Source organism: Dipodomys spectabilis, unplaced genomic scaffold (assembly GCF_019054845.1).
Source record: "Dipodomys spectabilis isolate Male_0828 unplaced genomic scaffold, ASM1905484v1 ptg000160l, whole genome shotgun sequence".
NCBI lineage: Eukaryota > Metazoa > Chordata > Mammalia > Rodentia > Heteromyidae > Dipodomys > Dipodomys spectabilis.
In genome coordinates this window covers 169,345-182,626 of record NW_024870837.1, presented here as the reverse complement: position 1 = coordinate 182,626, position 13,282 = coordinate 169,345, and the positions used below count along the sequence as shown (strand labels likewise).

The following is a 13,282-nucleotide window of genomic DNA, read 5'->3' as shown; positions in this document are numbered from 1 at the left end:
TACTCAGGAAACTGAGATCTGTGGATAACCGTTGGAAGCCAATCAGGACAAAAACTATTCATGAGATTATTTTAAAAAAATTACAATGGAATTCTATGCCTCCATCAGAAAGAATGACATCACCCAGTTTGTTAGGAAATGGAAATACTTGGAAAAAATTATATTAAGTGAATTAAGCCAGGCCCAAAGAAATGAAGTAAGCCAAGCCCAAAGAAACATAGGTCCCATGGTTTCCCTTATTTGCAATATCTAGTATATGTATGAGTCAAGCAGAAAAGGTCAGATAATGTGATGTTAGGAAAATGAACCCTTAGATATGTATTTAAATGTTTTTTTCTTTAATGCATTTTTAATGCATTTATAAAATTATTTCTTTTTTGCTTTGTATGTCCCTCCCCCACAGTATAACCCCTGCTTTCACTATATTTGATGTCGGTATACTTTGTGGAGGAGAAGGGGAAAAACAAGTCATTTAAGGATACAGGTGGACACGTTGCAACAATGAGAAGTACAAGTTGTTATGTTGAAATCGAACTTTACAACATTGGTGGGGGGGGTGAGGATGGGGTAGGGGGGGCAGGGGGAGGCTGGGAAGGGATGTGAAGGGTAAACAAAGGAGAAGGCTGCAATGCTTGATAAGAAATGTACTCATTATCTTGCCCATGTAATTGTAACCCCTCTATACAGTATGTTCACAATAAAAAAGTAATAAAAATATTTTAAAAATTTAATGAACTAGCAAAGAGCCAAGAATGGAGATGTAGCTTATATAGTAGCTCATCAATCTAGAGAGGAATGGCCTAGTGAGACCTTGGTGCACTGAATTCAAACTCTGAGAACGAAAATGCGCAGGCACGCACACACACACACACACATACACATACACACATATTTATTCAAAATATCTTCATATTAGTATTTTGCATTAATTTCTTTGTTAACGATATTACATGGGTAAAATAGGGAAAATATTCTCTTCCATCCGAGAACATTTTTATATTTTTTATTGTAAAAGTACTGTACAGAGTGGTTACAGTTACATGAAAAGGTAATGAGTACATTTCCTCTCAAGCATTGTTACCTCCTCCTTTGTTTTCCCCCGCGATCCCTTCCCTCCCACCTCCACAAGTGCACTTCCCTCCCCTCCCCTCCTAAATTGTAAAGTTCATTTTTCAACATACTCTCTTGTGCGTCACATTGTTGCAATGGTCATACTGTATGCTTATTTAAGCCTTTTGTTTTTTCCCTTTCCATCCCCAAGTTAGAGAAGTGTACATACAAGATGGAAGTGCACCAACATCAGATACAGTGAAAACAGGGGTTTAACTGTGGGGGATCCACATATAAAAAATCACATCGTACATTAGAAATATATTAGAAACCACAGGAAGAAATAAAAAACCACTTGTGTCCTTATCATGGGGTTCATTTACCTTAACATAATCTTATCTAGTCATATGCACATGCTTTTGACCTTTTTTTTTAAATTGTGAAAATACCATACAGAGAAGTTACAATTACATGGAAAAGGTAATGAGTACATTTTTTATCAAGCATTGTTGCCTACTACTTTTTTTCGCCTTACCATACCTTCTTTGCTTATCCCAGACATACATTAGTTATTGCAAATAAGGGATACCATAGGACCTATGTTTCTTTTTTTTTTAATTCTGAAAATGCCATACAGAGGGGTTACAATTACATGGGTGAGTTATTGAGTACATTTCTTTTATTTTTATTGTGAGAATACTGACAGAGGAGTTACAATTACATGGGCAAGATAACAAGTACATTTCTTATCAAGCATTGTTGCCTCCTCTTTGCTTCCCCTTCCCATCCCTTCCCATACTCCCCCACTTCCCCCATCCGGTCCTCCTCCCACCAAAGTTGTAAAGTTCATTTTTTGACATAATGACTTGTACATCTCATTGTTGCAATGGGTCCACTTGCTCCTCCTTTGTTTCCCCTTCCCATCCCTTCCCATACTCCCCCACTTCCCCCATCCGGTCCTCCTCCCACCAAAGTTGTAAAGTTCATTTTTTGACATAATGACTTGTACATCTCATTGTTGCAATGGGTCCACTTGCTCCTCCTTTGTTTCCCCTTCCCATCCCTGCCCATCTTCCATCCCCCACCCCCACTAACCCCTCCCCCACCCCAGTCCCCCCACTGTCCACATCCCTCAACCCCCGGCCAAAATCATTTTTTGACACAACGACTTGTTCATCTCATTGTTGCAATGTGTCCACCTGCATCCCTATTTAAACGATTTGTGTTTCCCTTCCACTCCACAAATAGTACCAACATCAAATACAGTGAAAACAGGGGCTTTAGCTTGCAGGAGGAACATACAAAGCAACAAAGAAATGATCTTATAAATATCTTAGAAACAATCGCAAGAAAGAAATACCATTTGAATCCTTATCTTGGGGTTCATTTTGCCTAACATCAACTTATATGATGTTTTCTACTTGTAGCAGACACATACTAGTTATTGAAAATAAGGAAACCATGGGACCTATGTTTCTTTGGGCCTGGCTTACTTCACTTCTTTGGGCCTGGCTTAATTTACTTAATATAATTTTTTCCAAGTCTTTCCATTTCCTAACAAACTGGGTGATGTCATTCTTTCTGATGGAGGCATAGAATTCCAGTACGCACACACACACACACACACACACACACACACACACACACACACATACACACACACACATTTTCTTGATCCATTCGTTTACTGTGGGACATCGGGGTTGGTTATATATCTTAGCTTTGGTAAATAATGCTGCAATGAACATAGTTTTGCTGGTAGTTTTAGTATGGTCTTGTTTGTGATCATTTGGGTGAATGCCCAAAATGGGATTGCTGGGTGTTAGGGGCGCTCTATGTAGTCTTTTGAGGAACCTCCATACTACTTTCCAAAGTCTTCGAACAAGTTTAAACTCCTAACAACAAGGCATTAAGGTTCCCTTCTGTCCACATCCTATCCAGCATCTGTTCTTTTAAAAATCTGGAATGCTTCACGAAGTCGAGTGTCATCCTCAGTCAGGGGATATTCTTCTCTTTATTCTTCCAGTGTTAGTGTATGTGCTACTGAATTGAGCACAGAACAATTTTATATATAAAGTGTAATTGATTTTCTTAAACTAGACAATTCCACAAAAATTAAATTCAAAAGAATTGTTGTGAAATTTTAGAACCATGTATTTCTTACATAAGAACACATTTAAGAATAAAGTCAAGATTGACATGTCCAAAACAAAATAATTCCATATATTTGTTGTTCAACGGATGTGTAGGAGGAGGAATTCAATTATTCTGTACAAGGAACCTGCCATAATTAACACTATAGAAAGTGTTAAGGTTTGTTAAAAGTTTTAATGTTTTAAATATGTTTAATTTTGGGAATTTGCTCATATATGCCAAAATTAAGACTATTTAGCACGCTGTAAAACTTTTCTATAAAGCATTTAAGATTCATGGTAGCAGTCATATACTACTAAGTATGTACATTTCAGAGTTTATAGAAACTTTACTAATGAGAAATTGCAAAGTGTTTGTGTAAAGAAGCAGAGTGAAGATTTAAGACATTAACTTCACAGTTTCTGTTAAAATTTAAGGGATTCCTTACTTTATATGTTAGCGAGGAATAAATGATGGTATAAGCCATATACAAATGATGAGATGAACCATAAATAATAATCTTAGTGGGTAACTTTAAAGGCTACTCATAGTCTATAAAATTCTTGTTGAACATCATAGACTTAGGCAGTTTTAAATGTACAGCAATATGAGAAAATAATAAATCGAATATGTAGTACATTTCAAATACTAGAAATAGAGGTAAATGTTTTGTTTTTTACTTTATTAATCATTAATATTTATGTATTGGTTTTCCTTATTTGTAGCATTACTTTCCTTGTTGTAATATAATACAACTTTTTGTAAGTCATCATTAGGAAATACTTTGAGATTGTTAATGGGATGGCCACACTGTTTTTTATAGGTATATGTGAATTTACAAAGAGCAAAATTAATAACAAAACATTGATTAAAAATTTTATCAATTAGAATCTGAATCAGGAGTGTTGATAAATGTCCACACCTAAAATCTTAGCCCTAGACTGAAGCACTTGTGTTACAATGTTGAGCACACAAAAGTGAGAGATTGTATTTTGTTTTGTTTTTGTTTTATTTTTGTTGGTTGTGGGGCTTGAACTCTGGGTTCAGGTGCTGTCTCTCAGCACTTCAGCTCAAGGCTATTGCTACTACTTGAGTCACAGCATCTCTTCCATCTTTTTCTGCTTATGTGGTGTTGAGGAATCAAACCCAGGACCTCAGGCATGCAAGGCAAGCACTCTACACTGAACCACCCTCCCAGCACCTGAGAGACTGTATTTTAAAAAATCATCTAAACAACATTTACTTTCTGTTTTGGGTTATATAGTGAAATAAAGAATATCTTTTTATATTTTTGAATGGTCATACTTCTAAATTTATATTAAATTCAGCCACTTTATCCTTTTCAAAGTCATGTAATATCTCTGAGAGTTTGCTTCTGTAAAGATTGTTTTTGCATTGATTATTTATTCTGAGTCATTTTTATTTTTTATCAAAAATACTTTATATTTTATGGTTTTTCGTGTTTTTTTTTTTAAGTGTGAAAATACCAGACAGAGTGGTTACAATTACATGGGCAAGGTAATGAGTACATTTCTTATCAAGCATTGTTGCATACTCCTTTGTTTCCCCTTACTATCCCTTCCCATCTCACCTCTCTTACGGGACGTTTCCCCCTCTGCCTTTCCCCCATCCAAAGTTGTAAAATTTGTTTTTCGACATAATGTCTTGTATATCTCATTGTTGCAATGGGTCCACATGTATCCATATTTAAAAAAATTTTTCCCTTCCCCTCCACAAATTATACCAACATCAAATACAGCGAAAACAGGTGTTATACCATGCAGCAGGGACATACAAAGTAACAAAGAAATCATCTTATAAATATGTTAGAAATAATTACAGAAAAAAAATTGAATTCTTATCTTGGGGTTCATTTCACCTAACATCAACTTATCTAACAATTTCTGCATGTCTCAGACATACACTAGTAATTGCTAATAAGGGAAACCATGGGACCTCTGTTTCTTGGGCCTGGCTTACTTCACTTAATAAATTTTTTTTCCAAGTTTTCCATTTCCTAACAAATGGGGCAATATCATTGTTTCAGATAGAGACATAGAATTTCATTGTGTATATATACAACATTTTCTTGATCCATTCATCTACTGAAGGACATCTGAGTTGGTTCCATATCTTAGCTATGGTAATGCTGCAATAAATATATCTGTGTGGTAGCTTTAGTATGGTCTTGTTTGTGATCATTTAGGCAAATGCCCAAAAGTGGGATTGCTGGGTCATAGGGGAGCTCTATGTGGAGTCTTTGTAGGAACCTCCATACTATTTTCCAAAGTGGTTGAACAAGATTACACTCTCACTAGCAATGAAGTAAGGTTCCCTTCTGTCCACATCCCCTCCAGCATCTGTTGTTATTAGAGTTCTTGATTATAGCCACTCTAACTTGGGTGAGGTGAAATCTCAATGTTGATTGATTTGCATTTCTTTTATGGCTAGGGTGGTTGAGCATTTCTGCATGTCTGTATTGGTCACCCTCCTTTCCTCTTCAGAGAAGTTTGTCTTTATGTCTTTAGCCCACTTATTTATTGCGCAGTATTTTCTTTGAATATTTGCTTTTGGAGGATTTAATTTTTTGATTTCCAGATCTGTTTTAGATGTGAAACCCTTGTCGGTTTTATGGCTAGTGAAGATCCTCTCTGATTCCGTGGGATTTCTATTGATCCTGCTAGCTATGTCCTTTGCCATGCAGAAGCTCTGCAACTGCATGCAATCCTATTTGTCCAAACTTTCATTTGTTGTGCTTTTGCGTTTCTTTTCAGAAAATTTCAGCCTTTGTTAAGGAGACCTAGGGTTTCTCATATTCCATCCTGTAATGTTTTCAGAATATCTGCTTTGACTCTGAGGTCTTTGATACATTTGGAGTTGCTTCTGGTACAGGGTGATATATAAGGATCTAATTTTCTACAAGTGATTAACCAATTTTGCCAGTACCATTTACTCAACAGCCTTTCTTTGATTTTATCTTTTTAGATCCTTTATAGAATATTAGATGATTATGGGTCTGTAGGTTCATTTCTGGGTTTTCAATTCTATTCCATTGTTCCTGAGGTCTTTTCTTGTGCCAGTACAAAACTGTTTTAATTACTATGGCTTTGTAGTAGAGTTTGAAATTTGGTATTGATATTCCTCCAACACTGTTCTTTCTGTTAAGGATTGCTTTTTTTCAATTGGGGGTCTTTTGTTGTTCCATATGAATTTTGGGATTGCCTCTTCTATTTCCTTGAAGAATGCGGTTGGAATATTGATAGGTATGGCATTGAACTTGTAGATAGCCTTGGGAAATATTGCCATTTTCACAAGGTTCATCCTTCCTATCGAGGAGCATGGGAGGTTTTGCCACTTTCTAAGTTCTGTTTTGATTTCCTTTTTCAGATTTTTAACGTTTTCATCATAAATGTCCTTCACTTCTTTGGTTAAGTTAATTCCTAGGCATTTCATTTATTGTGGGGCTCTTACAAATGGAAAACCTTTCTTGATTTGAGCCTCACTTTTCTCATTGTTGGCATACAGAAAAGCCATTAATTTCTGAGGGTTAATTTTATACCCTGCTATTTTGACAGTTTTGATTTAGCTTGAGTAATTTTGGAGTGGAGTCCGTGGGATTCTTTAAGTACAAGATCATTTTATCTGCAAAGAGGGAGAATTTTACTTCTTCTTTCCTTATTTGGATCCCTTTTATATTGGCATATTGTCTTATTTCTGTAGCTAGGCATTCTAATACTAAATTGAAGAGAAGTTAAGAGAGTGGACATCCTTTTCTCATTCCTGAGTTAAGAGGAAATAGCTTTAGTTTTTCACCATTAATTATAATGCTGGCTGTATGTTTTCCATATACAGCTTTAATTGTATTGAGGAATGTTCTATGGATTCGTAATTTTTCCAGAACCTCCATCATAAAAGGGGTGTTGGATCTGGTCCAATGCTTTTTCTGCATCTTTTGAGATAACCATGTGGTTTTAATCCTTGCTCTTGTTGATGTGATAAATTAAATTAATTGATTTGTGTATATTGAGCCAGGTTTGCATCCCTGAAATACATCCTGTATGATATTAGTGTATGATTTTTTGGATGAATTGTTGAAGTCGATTGGCCAAACTTTTGTTGAAAAGTTTTGTATCAATGTTCTTCAAAGAAATGGGTCTATAGTTCTCTTTCTTTGATGAGTCCCTGCCTGGTTTTGGAATGAAGGTTATGATGGCTTCATAGAATGAGTTTGGTAGAGAACTTTCTCTTTCAATTTCATTGAAGAGTTGGAGGAGTATTGCTGTGAGCTCTGTTTTGAAGGTCTTGTATAATTCCGCTGTAAATCCATCAGGGATTTTCTTAGATGGGAGGTCTCTTATTGCTGTGCCTATTTCAACACTTGATATAGGCCCCTTACTATGCTTTAACTCATGTTGGTTTAGTATTTGCATGTTGATAATTGCTAGCAAAAGGTCTATTTCTGCCAAGTTTTCAAACTTATTAGCATAAAGGTTTGAAAATATTCCCTTATAATGTTCAGAATCTTGGTTGTTTCTGTGTTGATGTTTCCATTCTCACATCTGAGTTTATTTATTTGAGTGTGTTCCTTCTTTTTCTGATAAGACTTTCTAAGGGTCTGTCAATTTTGTTAATTTTTTCAAAGAACCAACTCTTTGTTTTGTTGATTCTTTCTGTGTTTTGTTTATTCTCATTCGTTTAACTCTGATTTAATGTTAATTATTTCTTTCAATTTATTGAATTGGAGTTTATCTTGCTGGTCTTTGTCAAGGTGGTTCAGATGTCTCATTAAATGGTTGGTTTCAGATATCTCTAATTTGTTGGTGTAGGAACTCAGAGCTATAAACTTGCCTCTGAGTACTGCCTTTGCAGTGTCCCAGAGGGGCTGGTAATTTGTGTGTTCATTTTTGTTGAATATCATGGACATTCGAATTTCCTTTGTAATCTCTTCTGTGACACCCTGTTTATTCAACAGTGTGTTTTTCAGCCTCCATGTGTTACAAGACTTTTTTGGTGGCTTTTGGTGTTGAGTTCTAATTTTATTCCCTTGTGGTCTGAGAGAATGCAAGGTGTAACTTCAGTGTTTCTGAATTTGGACAAGTTTGCTTTGTGACCTAAAATGTGATCTCTTTTAGAAAATGTTCCATGTGCTGCAGAGTAAAACGTGTATTCTGATGCTACTGGATGAAATATTCATTCAGTAGATATCTGTTAAATCTAGTTGATCTATGCAGTTGTTTAGATCTGTGGTTTCTCTGTTGATTTTTTGCCGGTTTGATCTATATAGTGGGGATATTGGTGTGTTAAAATCCTCAAGAATTAATGTCTTTGGATCTATGTGAGATCTGAGGGAACATAGTGTTTCTTGGATAAATTTGGGTGCTCCATTGTTTGGCGATTCCATATTTAGAATTGTAATCTCCTCCTGAAGTAGAGAACCCATAAGTCGTATGTAGCCACCTTCTTTAACTCTTTACACTAATTTTAATTTGAAGCATATTTTATCTGATATTATTATTGCAACTCCTTCCTGTTTATAACAGCCGTTTGCTAAGTATATTTTATTCTAGCCTTTCATTATCAAAATGTTTTTGTTTTTATTGGCAAGGTGTGACTCCTAAAGGCAAGAGATAGAATTATCTTGCTTTTTAATCCAACTAGACAGACTATTTCGCTAAATTGGAGCTTTAAGTCCATTAATGTTGAGAGCTAGGACTGAGAGGTGTTTGGTAGCTCCTGCCATGCTATCCACCTCCGTTGGGGCTGTAGAAACTTGGTTCTTCCTATGGTTCTTGGATTCTCAGTTTGGGTGTGGTTTCTTAGCCATTATTGTGGTCTTGTTGGTTTTCTGTGTGTAGGCCATCTTTAAGTATTTTTTGTAGGGCTGGTTTGGTAGAGATATATTTTTCAGTTTTTCTTTGCTATGGAAGGTTTTTATTTGACCTTCGGTTATGATGGAGAGTTATCTGGGTACAGTATTCTTGGTTGAAAATTGTTTGTCTTTAGGGCATGGCATACAGCCTTCCAGGCTCTTCTTGCTTTAATTATCTCTGCTGAAAAATATGAGATGATTCTAATTGGTTTTCCTTTATAGGTGATTGATCTTTTCTCCTTGACATCTTTTAGGAAGTTATTCTTGGTCTGAATTGATCCTGTGTGGATTATAATGTGACAATGGGAAGTGCTGTTCTGGTCTGGTCTATTTGGGGTTCTACAACCATCTTGTATCTGAATAGGCCTATCTTTTTGTATGTTTTGGAAGTTCTCTGCTAGGATCCTGTTAAACAAATTTCCTAGACAATTAATTTCTGTCTCTAGGTGCTCCTCTACACAAATTGTCCTCAGAGAAGGCCTTCTGATTGTCTATTCCAAATGTTGAATAGATCTATCATGTTTCTTCGATTTGTCTTGGATACTTGTATGTTCTTTTTAATACCTAGGCTCTCTTCAATCCCTGAGATCAGATCTACTGCATGGCCTAACCTACTGTTAAGTCTTTCTACTTGGTTTTTTATTTCTTTTCCTTTTAATTGGTCAGCTTTGTAGGCTTCAGATTCTTTGTTGGAGCTTTGTTTTAGATTTTGTGTGAACTTCTTTACTTCCTTAATTTGGTGTTCTCAAATCACTTAGTTGATTGGTTATGGTTTACTTGGACTCCCATTCCTGCTGTCGGGCTCCATTCAGCATTCCCTTTGTGGTCTCTCTGAATTCATTCAGATGTCTGTTTATGGATTCCATGAATGCGTCTATTGATCTTTGTCTATTCTCATACTGCTGTCACAATTCCTGTGTTACCCTTTGATTAGCTTTCTCACGTTCATGCAATTCCTGTAGTTCTCTTTGACTTTTCTCAGCCTGCTCATGCAATTCCTGTGTCTCTCTTCGTCTGTTCTCTGCCTGCTCACACAATTCCTTTCTTTCTCTTTGATTGTTCTCAGCCTGCTCACGCAATTGCTTTATTTGTCTTTGTTCTCAACCTGTTCACGCAATTACTGTATCAATCTTTGAGCAGTTTCCTCACAGTCATGAGATTCCTGTTGTTTGGTTTGCCTCCTCTCTCTTCCTATCACATTCAAACTGAGTCCTTTGCAAGCTTTCAGTCTTTTCATTCACCACGTTTACCAGTAGTGTTTTTAGTTCTTTGCGGGAACTCTCCTCTGGATTATTCATTAACAGTTCTGTCACTAGATTATCATGAATGAGAGTTGAGATACCCACACTTGCCATTTTTCTCCTGTTTTCCGGCTTGTTCTGCACACTTGATGTGAAAGTGACACCAATTTTTTGCTAAGATACTATTTTAAGGCAAGCATCAACCAAAGTCCTGTAGTTGCACAGTCAAAATGGCTGTAGATAAAACCTAGTTCAACAGATACAATCTATTCAACATCAAACAACTATCCATTAATGGGCTAAGAACAGCAAAGACGAATTTTTCAAATCAGAAAGTATTATGTTTACGAAGAAATGTGGGGAAAAACAGGATTAGAAGTATGTGGAGAGGTTAAAGTAAATTTAACCAAGTCCTAATCTCAGAGAGGGAAAGGGATTGGACAGAATGACAAGAGAGAAATTAAAAAGAAGAAAATCAAAAATGGAAAAAGCAAAATTTAAATTTAAAAAGTGAAACACTTAAAAATTATGTGACTTTAAAAAGTGATATTGAGAGGAGAAAAGGATAAGATGACAGGAGTGGGATGATAGAAAGGAGACATGAAAAACTAAAAAATAAAAATTTTTAAAAGTATTTACTTGAAAATTATATGTTATAAAGATATAATACTTCTATTAAAATGTTAAGCCTGTTTCTGGGGGTTTAGCCCAGCAGAAGGGCACTTGCCCAGCGCGTGCAAGACCCTGGGTTCGGTGCTCAGCCCTGGGGAAAAAAAAAGACAAAAAAAAGTTAATCCTAAAAGTTTGTGAATTAAGTAATACATTTCTGGATTAATTATGTACACAATAGGGGATAAGTTCTAATAAACGATGATGGGTATTTATCTTGGGATGAGGCAAAACAGCAATTAGGTCACGCAAAAAAAAAGAAAGACAAAAGATATAAAAAAATTAAAAAGGACCAAAAGGTCAATAGCGATTTTTTTAAAAAACATACACACACACATACACACACACACACACACACACACACACACACACACACACATACACACACACACACACACACACACACACACCTAAAATAAAAATTAGGAGAAGAAGAAAAAAATGATTAATAGAAAACAATTAAAAAATTTAAAAAAATGGTACCAAAAAGAGTTCTTTAATTTTTTTGGGGGGGAGGGGTGTGGAATGGGAAGATCCTGTGTCTCCCCTTTGTCTGTAACCAGTCTCTTCGTGGAGTGGCTGGTCTGCTTCTGGTGTTTTGTTTTCCTGTGGCTTGATTGATTCCTTACATCAGTTTGTTTGAGTAGTCAATAAAATGCTCCACTTTATCTAGGATTTTGTGATCCTCCTTCAGGCTAGTTCAGTGGGAGGGAGATCTGCTTTGAGTATCACGAAAGAGAAAGATGGCTGTTTCCTCTAGTGTGGAGATGCTGTGATGAGGCTAAGTTCTGTTTAGGGTTGAGGCATTTCAGCAAACAGTATCTTTTCCCTGAGGGGCTAGCTCCTGAGACACTCCCAGAGCCCAGCCTGGATTCATTCTCAAGGTTTACGTTTACTGAATTTCAATTGATTGTCTAGGCTGCTGTAGGTAGGGGCAGCCACTGGTTCTGTTAATACACTGAAGATAGTCACTCCTCTGGGGGGCAGAACTCTCTCTGCTTGGGCTAGGTGACTTTCTCCTGAGTGGATCTGAGCCTGGAAGGTCAGGTCAGATTCCTGTGACCTGCTAAATGACTCTTTTGTTTTCTTCCAAGGTCTGAGTTGGAGCTAGTTGCTCAGCCTGACCATTCTCAGTATCAAAGATGATGTCTGGTGCTAGGGCGGGGCAGCCTTCCTTCCTCTGCTCTATGAGGAGTGAGGATGTCAGGATTTTACTCAGACAGGAGTCTTTCTTCCTGGGTATCACTGGTCTGTGATCTTCAGGATGAATTTATCTGCTCCTTGTCAGTTCTTGTTGGTGTTGAGTAGAATCCTCTCACCCAGTGCATATGGCGCTTTTCTCCTGGACTCTCTGTTGTAGATATGGTGGCTATGGGTGCCGTAGCTGCTGCCACAACCGCACCTACTGGCAAGTGCTCAGATCTGTCTTCTTGCCTGGATCTTCCCTGTCTAACCAAACAATGTGTACAGTGATGGCACACTTGGTGTGATTATCTAGGCTAGTACTGTTCACTGGAACACTAAAGCTGCTTTGTATGTGAGAGTTTGTTTAGCCTCCAGGTTCTCCTCTACCATCTTCCTCCGACCTTCATGAAACTCTTTATATTTTATGTTGATTGGTTATTATACAACAATTACTTTCAAATGTACATGTAGTGTCTAAAGATAGCCATATGAATATTCTCATGCAGCCCTTATTTATGTTATGTACTTTCAGTATTATGATATTTCTCTCTCTCTTATACTCTCTCTCATTTCCTCACTTTCTCTTTCATGCTTCATGTCTGCTACTTAGAATTTCTGGTGGTCTATTATTATCCTTCAGGATCCACTGGTTTGTGGGAACATGATAAAGACAATCAGTTACCCTTGACTTATTTAAGAGTTACAACAGTGATGTGATATTATTTGCCATTCTAAATGGTAAAACTACAGATCTAGGAATTCCTTCTCACTTTTATTACTATTATAAATTTTATTTTCCTATGAATCATTGGGATGGATAAGATAATTTTAACCTGTGTCCTAAAAGTACTTTTTCTTTTACAAACAACCTTTTGCTTTGAGTATCAGTGAGTACATGTAATGAAACAAAGCTATCCTATGGAAAGTAGACTGAAGTTGTTCACAGGGATGAAAAACAAAATAATGGGGAATTGAGTACAAAGGATACCCATCATAGAGCACAGATCCTTAAAGTAGTTTACCATGTACACTTTGTGAGAATGACAATGTGTTAGGAACTATAGATTAAATCACTGAACACTTGATATATATGCAAATATTTATATATATTTATATATGCATATATGTATGTGCC

The 13,282-nt window shown here is 36.5% G+C and overlaps 1 non-coding gene across 1 annotated transcript; it reads right to left on the bottom strand.

The window, feature by feature from the left end:
• Positions 1-3,004: 3,004 nt before the first annotated feature.
• LOC122119046 lies at positions 3,005-3,106 on the bottom strand. The gene has a single exon (XR_006149503.1). It is a non-coding gene; the product is annotated as a U6 spliceosomal RNA (small nuclear RNA).
• Between the last annotated feature and the right edge of the window lie 10,176 nt (positions 3,107-13,282).